General features: G+C 30.5%; 1 non-coding gene across 1 annotated transcript; it reads left to right on the top strand.

The window, feature by feature from the left end:
• Positions 1-654: 654 nt before the first annotated feature.
• Trnar-acg (transfer RNA arginine (anticodon ACG)) lies at positions 655-727 on the top strand. Its single transcript has one exon. It is a non-coding gene; the product is annotated as a tRNA-Arg (tRNA).
• Positions 728-13,215: the final 12,488 nt, after the last annotated feature.

Below are 13,215 nucleotides of genomic sequence, written 5' to 3'. Positions count from 1 at the left end.
GAACTAAAGCAAAAAACAGCAGCAAAAGAAGCGAGATTAAGACGATATAGATACAAATAATAACAATTATAATAATTATAATAATAGCAATAACAACAATATGAACAACAATAATAACATAATAATAATTATAATAAAAAATTGCAATAATAACAACAGTAATAATAACAATAATAACAGCAATAACAACAACAATAACAGCACTAATAATAACAATAATAATAACAATAATAATAGCAATATATATAACAAGATTATTATATTATTAAGAAAGCAATGGAAATCTAGAGACTAGAATTAACAGTTGGAGAACAATACCTGACTGAAATAAAAATGGTTAGAGGTATCTTCCAAAGGGACTGGCTATCACCATTACTGTTTGTCGTAGCCATGATTCCATTCAACTAAATACTCAGAAAATTTAATGGATGCACCAAATTTAAAAATTCTTTTTTCCCTGCAGGGTGCGAGTCCCTAGATTGTCCTTATCTATACATGGTTCGTAACGAACAACACCGAGCCACACAAAAAGCCTGAAATAAGGGTTTTTTGGCCGGTTTGTGCAATTGTCGAAAAAGTTAAAAAAAAAAAAAAGTCAACGGAATTTAGCACGGGCTGTATACAGTCGCGGTAACATCCTTTCGCATACGGACAGGACGTGTGGCGCAATGGGTAACGTATCTGACTACGGATCAGAAGGCTCTAGGTTCGAATCCTGGCAAGTTCGTAATAATTTTAACCATGTGCAACGTTTACTCGTCCTTACCCTTAGTAATTTTGGTCTATTTTTTTTTTTTTGTGCATATGGGAATTTCCCATACTCCGAGTTCACAGGGTAAGCGTTGATGGTAAGACGATGTTGAGTGTACTTGATGTTGAGTGTACTCGATTTTGTGTGTGCCGATGCGGCGCAGCTGCTAGTATGGAATATGAGGAAAATCATTATAATAATTGTAGGAGCATTAGGAACAGTTCCAAAGAACTTGGAAATAAGACTAGGAGAAATCGGAATCAAGACTCGAATTATGCAATGGGCAGTAATACTGAAAATCCTCGAATGCGAAAATAATCTATATAATTGACAAATACCAACCGATTATACAGAATATATATATTAAAAATTCAATATAGCTTAATGGAAAAATATAAAGGTATCTGCAGCTTCTCTTCCAATTTTCGGATTTTTACCATGTCAAATCACATTTACATTCCTTTTAGCGAATTGATTGTTGCTATTTCTTCTGATGAGTTAAGGGCATAATAGATCCACTGATTGATATAATAATTAAGTGATTGATTTTGCGTTACGAAACAGATACTGTCAAGAATTGTACAAGCCAACTGAATTAAAGGAATAAATTATAAGATGGCCAGCATCATGAATTTTGGAATATAACTTTTTGTCATTTATTCTCTATATTGCTCCGTAATTACATTGAGCTTCTTAAATAAGGATTGATATATAATAAGAATATATATATATATATATATATATATATATATATATATATGCATGCAAAATCCGATCCTGCATGTTGCTAATTCCTACCCTCTGATAAGAAGGAAATTATTTCTTCGAAACTCCGCGGATTAAGGACTATTCACTTATGTAGTGTTTCCTTTTCAGATTAAATATGTTTTTAACTCATTTCAAAGTGTTTTTTAATATGTTTTATTAACTGTTTGCTCGTATATATATATATATATATATATATATATATATATATAATTTGAGTTCCTTCAGCTATAATCGAAACCGAAACCAATACTTATAGAGAGTTCTTGGGGTAAAATTATTAATTACAAGAAATGGAAGTCCATAACAATTCAATGACAGTCACTCGGATGTAAGTGTGACACACAAAATAAATAACACACACGCTATCCGATTTATATATAGATGATTATACCAATAGTTGCCGCCAACAAAAAATGAATAGTAAGCGGCTGTTACGATAACGCAAATGCATCTGCAATGGTTATCGAAAAGCTGGAGAGTACTGGAAATCTGGAGAGACTTGTTGTCATGCAGACTCTAGAGAACGCCACAAGTTGTTCTCAAAGAAAAATCTTTGATGATTACTTGTGTAACTACTCCTAGGTAGTAAACCTTTGGGAGGCTTATGCCACTCAAATTCTAACGAAAAGTCAATCGTAAATGGCTGTTGCGATAACGCAAATTCTTTTGCGAAGGGTATCAAAAGAGGTGTAAAATACTGGAAATCTGAGGAGACTTGTTGTCACTCAGATTCTAGAGAAGACCATAAATTGTGCTGAAAGAGCAATCTTTGATGATGGCTTGTGTGATACTCCTCGTGAGTAAATAATAATAATAATAATAATAATAATAATAATAATAATAACAACAACAACGATAATAATAATAATAATAATAATAATAATAATAATAATTTCTCAACGAATGTATGTAAGCGGCCATTTTTTATTCGTGTTAGTCTTGATAACGTTTAGGCGAAATGACAGACACGGATTATCACTGATGACTCTTGCGGCTTTTATGATGACAACCAAGAATGTCCTGCTGCCGCAACTTCTGTCGTAGTTTATCGCCACAAACGTCAGCAATTGAGTAGCAGGCTTTTGTCTGTGACTTGTCATGAATTGTAAATGACTCATTCCCACAATGCAAAGCTCTTTCCGGCGCATTGTCGCAAGGTGACATCGGGTGATCTTTTTGAGATCAAGGCTCAAGAGTCATTCTGGCAAATTACTGATACTTTTAACACCTGTTATACCAGATCTCATCACCTCGTCTCATTGTTCATCACCTGTCAGACATGATCAGAATATAAATAAGCGCACATAACTGACATTAATGGCTGTAGCTTTATAGACGCGTCAAAGAATTTCCGTGTAAAGCTCTGTCCGTCAGTTGCTCAGTACTATGATCTGCGAAGCTTACGTCAGAAATAATAGCGTTATAAGAGGTTCTGTTCCTTAGTTGGTCTGCCGTGTTTAGCTGTGAAACCACATTTATTTTTAAAGTATATTGAAACGTTTTTTTTTTTCGAACAATTCCGTTTCGGTTGATTTGAAGTTTTATATTATTCATAACTACGGTGTAATGTTGTTTATTACCTAAAAGCAAGTGTGGTCTGAAATGCTACCTAAGGCAAAATAAGTTACTCCTCTGCAATTATGTAACGTCGCTGTTACATTCAAACCACGTTCGTTACAATTCAAACCTCCAACGCCGTCCGTCACCGTCGAAAAGAAACAAACAAAAAATAGATAAATTTGACTCGGCTTTTCTTTTTTTTTTTCTTTAACACACAGATGGTTTATTACTGTTTTCCTTTCTTCCCATCTCGACACCAGCTTAAAAGTCTCTCTTTACAGTGCCACATGTCCATCTCACCTGGTTTTTTCTTTCTGCTCACTATACGCCGGCCGTAGACAGACATTTTGTTGTCTTCGACTTTACACGCCCATCTTTTTCAACCGCACTTTTTCTTCTCCCCGACTATTGGTGTCCTTATTTATTTATTTATTTTACATATGAATAACCACTTATCAAGGCTTAGAGACCACTCGAGGATAAGGGTTAAAGAGTGTAAAGTAGTCAATTGGACAATATAGTAATCGTTAGTAATGGAAATTCGGTAAATTTGTTAACAAGTGGAACGGCTCATCAAGAACTTTTTTACGTTGGACTTGAACACAACCATATTGTAGTCAGCTGGAAAGCAGGAAAACGGAAGACAATTCCACAGGTACGTAGTTCTAAGAAAGAAGCTTTCTTTCATGGAATCTACTTTTAGGTTTAGGCATAGATAAAGAGTGGGGAAAATTGTTGATAGTGTTTTCAGATAGACGAGTGTTTCTTGTAAAAGTTTGGCGAGGGGGGAACCAAACATTGAAGCTCAGTCGAGCACTTGTCATGAAAATAACGATAAAGCAGAGACAAACTCGCAACATCTCTTCTGTTAGATAGACGTTGCAGGGAATGGAAAAGGGTATCTCCTACGAGGCTACGAAGTCTATTTTGAACTCTATCAAGGCAGGACAAGTCCTTTCTAGCAGCTCCTGCTCAGATGTGACAACAGTACTCCATCCTTTTTCCTTTTCCTTCTTTCATCAGCTTGCACACTTCCTAATTTGCATATGTGCTTTTTTCGGCAAGTCAGCTATCTCATACGCGCTCTGTTACAATAAAACACTTTAAAACTTAGTACAAACCTGTTTGTGTGCAGTCTGTGGAGTTCCGTGTAGATAAAAAAGAATAAAGAAAAAAGGAAAAAAATTGGCTGCCTTTTCTCTCTTTGCTTGCAATATTGTCACATAACATGCAAATGAGATGCTTCCAGTAGGATATAAAAGTATGATTTTTCAGAAACTGGGTTGATTTTGGATTTGCTTGTCAGAGTAGCAAGTGTTGTCAACAGAGTGTCTAGATTTGGAATAGCGAATTTTTTGCAGCAGTGTGCCGAATTTAACACTTGATTATTTTAACCACAGCAAGTAAGAACGAAAGTGACGAAAAAAGGATATTCATACATTTGTAGACTAACACTTAGCTCCCCTCCCCGCTCTCCAATAGATTATACTTTTTAGATGATTACGTGTGAACACTTGGGAAAACTTGAAGGAAAGAAGAAAAGCAAAACAAATATTTTACAATATAAAGGAAGCACCAGTTTCGTTTATAGACTTTAGGGCAGTTAACAAATATGTGTTTTCATTATCTCTTGGTTCACCTGGTTGGCTGTTAATGTTCGGTGATTATTAGGCTTAGGATTAGGTTTGAAGACCGTAACGAATGTTTGAAAAAATTATGTATTTAAGAAAAACATCTTATAAAAAATAGGGGGGAAGAACATGATTACTGTGATTAAAAATTAGTATAAACCTGATTTTGTACAGCATGCAGTGTTCGCGTCAGGTAAGAAAAATAAAGAAAAACATGGTCGCTGCGTTTACTTATAGGCTGGCGATCTCATGAGGTAACGAGACTTCAGGGCATCTAATATGTATATGAAAGGTTTCAATAAAAGGCCTGTTGATCAGAGAAAGGCATTTCTTTTGGCAGAAGTGATTTTTGTCAGATGTTTATTGAATCTTGAGATCGGAAATTGTGAAGAAGGATAAGAATAGTTAACATAAATTGTTGGGAGACTGCAGAATATTTTACAGCAATTACAACCAATAAATAGGAATAGAAAATAATATCGAATATGGAAGAATTCAAATTAACTCGTATGAATAAAAAGCTTAATTATTGGGCACAAATTCACTTAACATTGGTAACAGAGGGAAAACAATAAAATTTTTAACCAAAACGAAATTACTCCAATTCAAAAATTCAATAGCGGATTTTTTTTTTCGAACTATCATGCTTAAGCAAGAATTAGAATTTTCGTTGGTATATCACGTTTAGCTATGAAATAGAATTTTTATTGGTCTGTCATGTTTAAGTTAAAAATAGAAGTTTCATTGGTCTGTCACGGTTAAGTTAAAAATAGAATTTTTGCTGATCTGTCACGTTTAAGTTAAAATAGAATTTTTGCTGATCTGTCACGTTCAAGTTAAAAATAGAATTTTTGTTCGTCCCTCACACTTAAGTATGAAATGGAATTTGCATCATTAGAATAAAGGTTTTTATTTTTGTTCTAATAATCGAAAAACAAATTGAAAATAGATACCGCATTTGAAATCACGACCAAATTTGGTTCAACCACCTGTTTGTAGGTTTGTCTCTATTCATTATGAAACATAAGAAATGAAAAAAAAACACGAAATGCAATTTTATTTTTTTATGCAATAACGAACTTTAATAAATTGAAAAATGTTTTACACGATTCATAGAGTATGGAATCAAAATGATACGCTTCCCCTAGTACAAAGAAAAGAACATTCGTATTATTTGGATTATTCGGACTACTATTCTCATCTTCTATGTTATTTTTACGACGTTTCCGTCGATTTACTCTCCGACCTTCTTCATGTGTATCTTGCCGAACTCGGGATATTCTCCTGAAGGTTGAAGCTTCAATCATCAATATGGGCGACCGAAAAAATACAATTGCGAATTACTTAGGACTTCTAGTCAGTCATGGCTGACGGAACGATAACATGCTATCTCGGTTTAGTAAATAAAGAGTTGCGTTCGACATTCTTCAATATCTTCCTCCGACAGAAACATCCTCGAGTTCGACAAGGTACACCTGAAAAGGTCAGAGGTTACAGGTTGCATCGATCGAAATGTTGTGAAAATGACACTAAAAATGAGAACAATAGTCCGAAGATTCCAAATAATACGGATAACCAATCCTCATCTAAAAAAAAAAAATCATTAACGTAATTGGAACCTTTAATAAATGCGACAAGATTTTAGTAGTATATGAATGCATGTTATGACTCCTAGAATTTAAATTTCTTTGGATGTCCTTAAAAAGCCTCGTGTATTTCACGCTTTCATTTGGTTTAATGCGTTACAAAAATGTCTTAAACATACAATAAAGACAAGATAAACATCAGATTTCGATAAACTTTTGATATATTTCTTTAATTCTTTCCCACTGCAAGAATTCAGACACAATGTTGGAAAGTGGGAGTGAGAAGTTAGTGCGCTAGAGGAAGAGCACTCTGACCTGCAAAAAAGTCCCTGGGCAGTCCCTCGGCATTCCCTAGATGATTAGCAATAAACTAACCCGTTTTCAAAGAGAAAAGGCAAAGCTTGGGAAGGTCGACTTCCTAAAACTGCACAGAACTAAACTCCCACCGCAACACATCTAATGCTGCCAAGACTAAACTTGTTTCCTTCAATAATTACAAGAAATCTTCTCTACCACCAATAGCAATGGCCAAAGATTCATTATCTGAAAGTACTTCTTTTAAACTCCTCGGCCTAACGTTCACAGGAAACATGAGTTGTAACAATTACATTGAGAGCATTGCTAGGACCGCTGCGAAGAAGGTAGGCTCTCTATACCGTGCTAGAAACCTACTAACGCCCGAAAGTATCCTGTACCTCAATAAGGCCACCATTCGCTCATGTATGGAGTATTGTTGTCATATTTGGGCTGGTGCATCTGCTAATAGTCTCTCACTCCCAGACAAGGTTCAAAAGATAGTCGCCAACGTGATAAGACCTGAACTGTCATCTAAGCTGCAGCCTCTGTCCCACCGACGAAATGTTGCATCCCTCTGCTTGTTCTATAAGTATTTTAATGGTGAATGCTCTGACGAACTGCTAGTACTTGTGCCCTCTCGACGTAAATACCCTCGACAAACCCGAAAAGCAGCTAAATCCCACTCCTACACAGTGGAGATCCGTAGATGTAGGAGAGCTTTCTAATCCAGTAGTTTCTTCCCCAGAACCGCTAGACTTTGGAATTCCATTCCGGCTCCCTACTTCACCAACTGTACTGACATGCAGCAGCTCAAGTGTAACGTGAACCGACATCTTATTGCCCAACTCCCTACATCGTACCCTAGTAGCTTATGTCCCTGATAGTAGCCCCCTACACCAAAGTGGCAATGTGGCTTGTTTGGGGTGAAAATGATGTGATAAAAAAAATTATTACAGGAATGGTCTAATCTGTGGTGAATTTGGGGGCCCAGGGTAATAAATCCATAGCCGTGTTAACTAGAACCTAATTTTGGGTTTCTAGATTGAAAGAACCTTTAGCGCAGTAACAGATAAGATATTTATCTTTTGTTCCTGTATTTAACATATCCGTCGTGTTTTCTAATTTGTTAAGAACGGATTCAGTATAGGAGTGTTAAATGTTTGCGACAATTTTAAATAAATAGATTCGTTCTCTACGATGTTTTCCTGCAGCAAACGGGAGTAGCACGCATACTTTACATCTCAGTTGCCATGTTCCAAATCACAATTTGAATGAATTTGTTTTCTCAATGTTTTCTGTACATCTATAAAACTGAGAACGTGTGTGTGAAGACAATTTTAAACCTATATTGTGTTTTGAATTTTTTATCTACAGTCTTGAAATTTGGTATATAGAGTATTCAGACACGTGGAAACTTTTTAATCGGCTTTCATCCGGGAACAGGACTACTAACGGGTCAAAATTAAAAATTGGGAATCATCGGATTTTTATCTGTTATCAATTGTTTCACGACTGCGCAAGCGCGGTCGTGAAATATGAAAGCCTCCTTATGCTAAGAATAATTAGGTTTGAAAACACATTTCAGGGATCCAATTCTTATCGTACTTGACTCACTGTATGTATCAGCTCGAGTATTTCTTTTTACTTACAGGAAGTGAACTTTAGAAAAAAAAAACGTAATACTCGCACGCTCATACTTCAGTTTTTGTATGAATTAAAATATAATATTTATGCGTATTTTACGACCGGGAAACGCCGGGCGGTCTGCTAGTAATCAATACACCTCTCGTGAATTGGCACTGCTTGAGTTCAGTGGCAATAAAAGTCCATGACGGCTGGAAACAATGCCGAAATAAGCAGAGAGTAAATACAGCATCTGGAATTCTCAAATGGTCATCTCTTTTAGTACTGACCAAGTCCAACGTTGCTTAACTTAGATGATCTAACGGGGAACGTGATTATACCTTATAGACAAAATACAAAAAGATTATACCGTATAGATAAAATACAAAAAGATTATACCGTATAGACAAAATACAAAAAGATTATACCGTATAGATAAAAAACAAAAAGATTATACAGTATAGATAAAATACTAAAAGATTATACCGTATAGATAAAATACAAAAAAATTATACCGTATAGATAAAATACAAAAAGATTATACCGTATAGATAAAATAAAAAAAGATTATACCGTATAGATAAAATACAAAAAGATTATACCGTATAGATAAAATACAAAAAGATTATACCGTATAGATAAAATACAAAAAGATTATATCGTATAGATAAAATACAAAAAGATTATACCGTATAGATAAAATAACAAAAGTTTATACCATATAGATAAAATACAAAAGATTATACCGTATAGATAAAATACAAAAGGATTATACCGTATAGATAAAATACAAAAAGATTATACCGTATAGATAAAATACAAAAAGATAATACTGTATAGATAAAATACAAAAAGATTATACCGTATAGATAAAATACAAAAAGATTATACCGTATGGATAAAATACAAAAAGATTATACCGTATAGATAAAATACAAACAGATTATACCGTATAGATAAAATATAAACAGATTATACCGTATCGATAAAATACAAAAAGATTATACCTTATAGATAAAATACAAAAAGATTATACCGTATAGATAAAATACAAAAAGATTATACCTTATAGATAAAATACAAAAAGATTATACCGTATTGATAAAATACAAAAAGATTATACCTTATAGATAAAATACAAAAAGATTATACCGTATAGATAAAATACAAAAAGATTATTCCTTATAGATAAACTATAAAAAGAATATACCTTATAGATCAAATACAAAAAGATTATACCTTATAGATAAAATACAAAAAGATTATACCTTATAGATAAAATACAAAAAGATTATACCTTATAGATAAAATATAAAAAGATTATACCTTATATATAAAATACAAAAAGATTATACCTTATAGATAAAATACAAAAAGATTATACCGTATAGATAAAATACAAAAAGATTATACCGTAAAGAAAAATTACAAAAAGATTATACCGTATAGATAACATAAAAAAGATTATACCGTATAGATAAAATACAAAAGGATTGTACCGTATAGATAAAATACAAAAAGATTATACCGTATAGATAACATACGAAAAGATTATACCTTATAGATAAAATACAAAAAGATTATACCGTATAGATAAAATACAAAAAGATTATACCGTATCGATAAAATACAAAAAGATTATACCGTATGGATAAAATACAAAAAGATTATACCGTATAGATAAAATACAAAAAGATTATACCGTATAGATAAAGTACAAAAATATTCTACCGTATAGATAAAATACAAAAAGATTATACCTTATAGATAAAATACAAAAAGATTATACCGTATAGATAAAATAAAAATAGATTATACCGCATAGACAAAATACAAAAAGATTATACCTTGTAGATAAAATACAAAAAGATTATACCGTATAGATAAAATACAAATAGATTATACCGTATAGATAAAATACAAATAGATTATACCGTATAGATAAAATACAACAAGATTATACCTTTTAGATAAAATAACAAAAGTTTATACCATATAGATAAAATACAAAAGATTATACCGTATAGATGAAATACAAAAGGATTATACCGTATAGATAAAGTACAAAAGATTATACCGTATAGATAAAATACAAAAAGATTATACCGTATAGATAAAATACGAAAAGATTATACGGTATAGATAAAGTACAAAAGATTATACCGTATAGATAAAATACAAAAAGATTATACCGTATAGATAAAATACAAAAGATTATACCGTATAGATAAAGTACAAAAGATTATACCGTATAGATAAAATACAAAAAGATTATACCGTATAGATAAAATACAAAAAGATTATACCGTATAGATAAAATACAAAAAGATTGTACCGTATAGATAAAATACAAAAAGATTATACCGTAAAGATAAAGTAAAAAAAGATTCTACCGTATAGATAAAATACAAAAAGATTATACCTTATAGATAAAATACAAAAAGATTATACCGTATAGACAAAATACAAAAAGATTATACCGTATAGATAAAAAACAAAAAGATTATACAGTATAGATAAAATACTAAAAGATTATACCGTATAGATAAAATACAAAAAGATTATACCGTATAGATAAAATACAAAAAGATATACCGTATAGATAAAATAAAAAAAGATTATACCGTATAGATAAAATACAAAAAGATTATACCGTATAGATAAAATACAAAAAGATTATACCGTATAGATAAAATACAAAAAGATTATACCGTATAGATAAAATACAAAAAGATTATACCGTATAGATAAAATAACAAAAGTTTATACCATATAGATAAAATACAAAAGATTATACCGTATAGATAAAATACAAAAGGATTATACCGTATAGATAAAATACAAAAAGATTATACCATATAGATAAAATACAAAAAGATAATACTGTATAGATAAAATACAAAAAGATTATACCGTATAGATAAAATACAAAAAGATTATACCGTATGGATAAAATACAAAAAGATTATACCGTATAGATAAAATACAAAAAGATTATACCGTATAGATAAAATATAAACAGATTATACCGTATCGATAAAATACAAAAAGATTATACCTTATAGATAAAATACAAAAAGATTATACCGTATAGATAAAATACAAAAAGATTATACCTTATAGATAAAATACAAAAAGATTATACCGTATTGATAAAATACAAAAAGATTATACCTTATAGATAAAATACAAAAAGATTATACCGTATAGATAAAATACAAAAAGATTATTCCTTATAGATAAACTATAAAAAGAATATACCTTATAGATCAAATACAAAAAGATTATACCTTATAGATAAAATACAAAAAGATTATACCTTATAGATAAAATACAAAAAGATTATACCTTATAGATAAAATATAAAAAGATTATACCTTATATATAAAATACAAAAAGATTATACCTTATAGATAAAATACAAAAAGATTATACCGTATAGATAAAATACAAAAAGATTATACCGTAAAGAAAAATTACAAAAAGATTATACCGTATAGATAACACAAAAAAGATTATACCGTATAGATAAAATACAAAAGGATTGTACCGTATAGATAAAATACAAAAAGATTATACCGTATAGATAACATACGAAAAGATTATACCTTATAGATAAAATACAAAAAGATTATACCGTATAGATAAAATACAAAAAGATTATACCGTATCGATAAAATACAAAAAGATTATACCGTATGGATAAAATACAAAAAGATTATACCGTATAGATAAAATACAAAAAGATTATACCGTATAGATAAAGTACAAAAATATTCTACCGTATAGATAAAATACAAAAAGATTATACCTTATAGATAAAATACAAAAAGATTATACCGTATAGATAAAATACAAATAGATTATACCGCATAGAAAAAATACAAAAAGATTATACCTTATAGATAAAATACAAAAAGATTATACAATATAGATAAAATACAAATAGATTATACCGTATAGATAAAATACAAATAGATTATACCGTATAGATAAAATACAACAAGATTATACCTTTTGGATAAAATAACAAAAGTTTATACCATATAGATAAAATACAAAAGATTATACCGTATAGATGAAATACAAAAGGATTATACCGTATAGATAAAGTACAAAAGATTATACCGTATAGATAAAATACAAAAAGATTATACCGTATAGATAAAATACGAAAAGATTATACGCTATAGATAAAGTACAAAAGATTATACCGTATAGATAAAATACAAAAAGATTATACCGTATAGATAAAATACAAAAGATTATACCGTATAGATAAAGTACAAAAGATTATACCGTATAGATAAAATACAAAAAGATTATACCGTATAGATAAAATACAAAAAGATTATACCGTATAGATAAAATACAAAAGATTATACCGTATAGATAAAATACAAAAAGATTATACCGTAAAGATAAAGTACAAAAAGATTCTACCGTATAGATAAAATACAAAAAGATTATACCTTATAGATAAAATACAAAAAGATTATACCGTATGGATAAAATACAAAAAGATTATACCTTATAGATAAAATACAAAAAGATTATACCGTATAGATAAAATACGAATAGATTATACCGTATAGATAAAATACGAAAAGATTATACCGTATAGATAAAATACAAAAAGATTATACCTTTTAGATAAAATAACAAAAGTTTATACCATATAGATAAAATACAAAAGATTATACCGTCTAGATAAAATACAAAAAGATTATACCGTATAGATAAAGTACAAAAGATTATACCGTATAGATAAAATACAAACAGATTATACCGTATAGATAAAATACAAAAAGATTATACCGTATAGATAAAATACAAAAGATTATACCGTATAGATAAAGTACAAAAGATTATACCGTATAGATAAAATACAAAAAGATTATACCGTATAGATAAAATACAAAAGATTATACCGTATAGATAAAGTACAAAAGATTATACCGTATAGATAAAATACAAAAAGATTATACCGTATACATAA

Source organism: Euprymna scolopes, chromosome 23, assembly GCF_053919585.1.
Source record: "Euprymna scolopes isolate OS-2025 chromosome 23, ASM5391958v1, whole genome shotgun sequence".
In the NCBI taxonomy this organism is placed as follows: domain Eukaryota; kingdom Metazoa; phylum Mollusca; class Cephalopoda; order Sepiida; family Sepiolidae; genus Euprymna; species Euprymna scolopes.
This window is presented reverse-complemented; position numbering and strand designations above follow the sequence as displayed.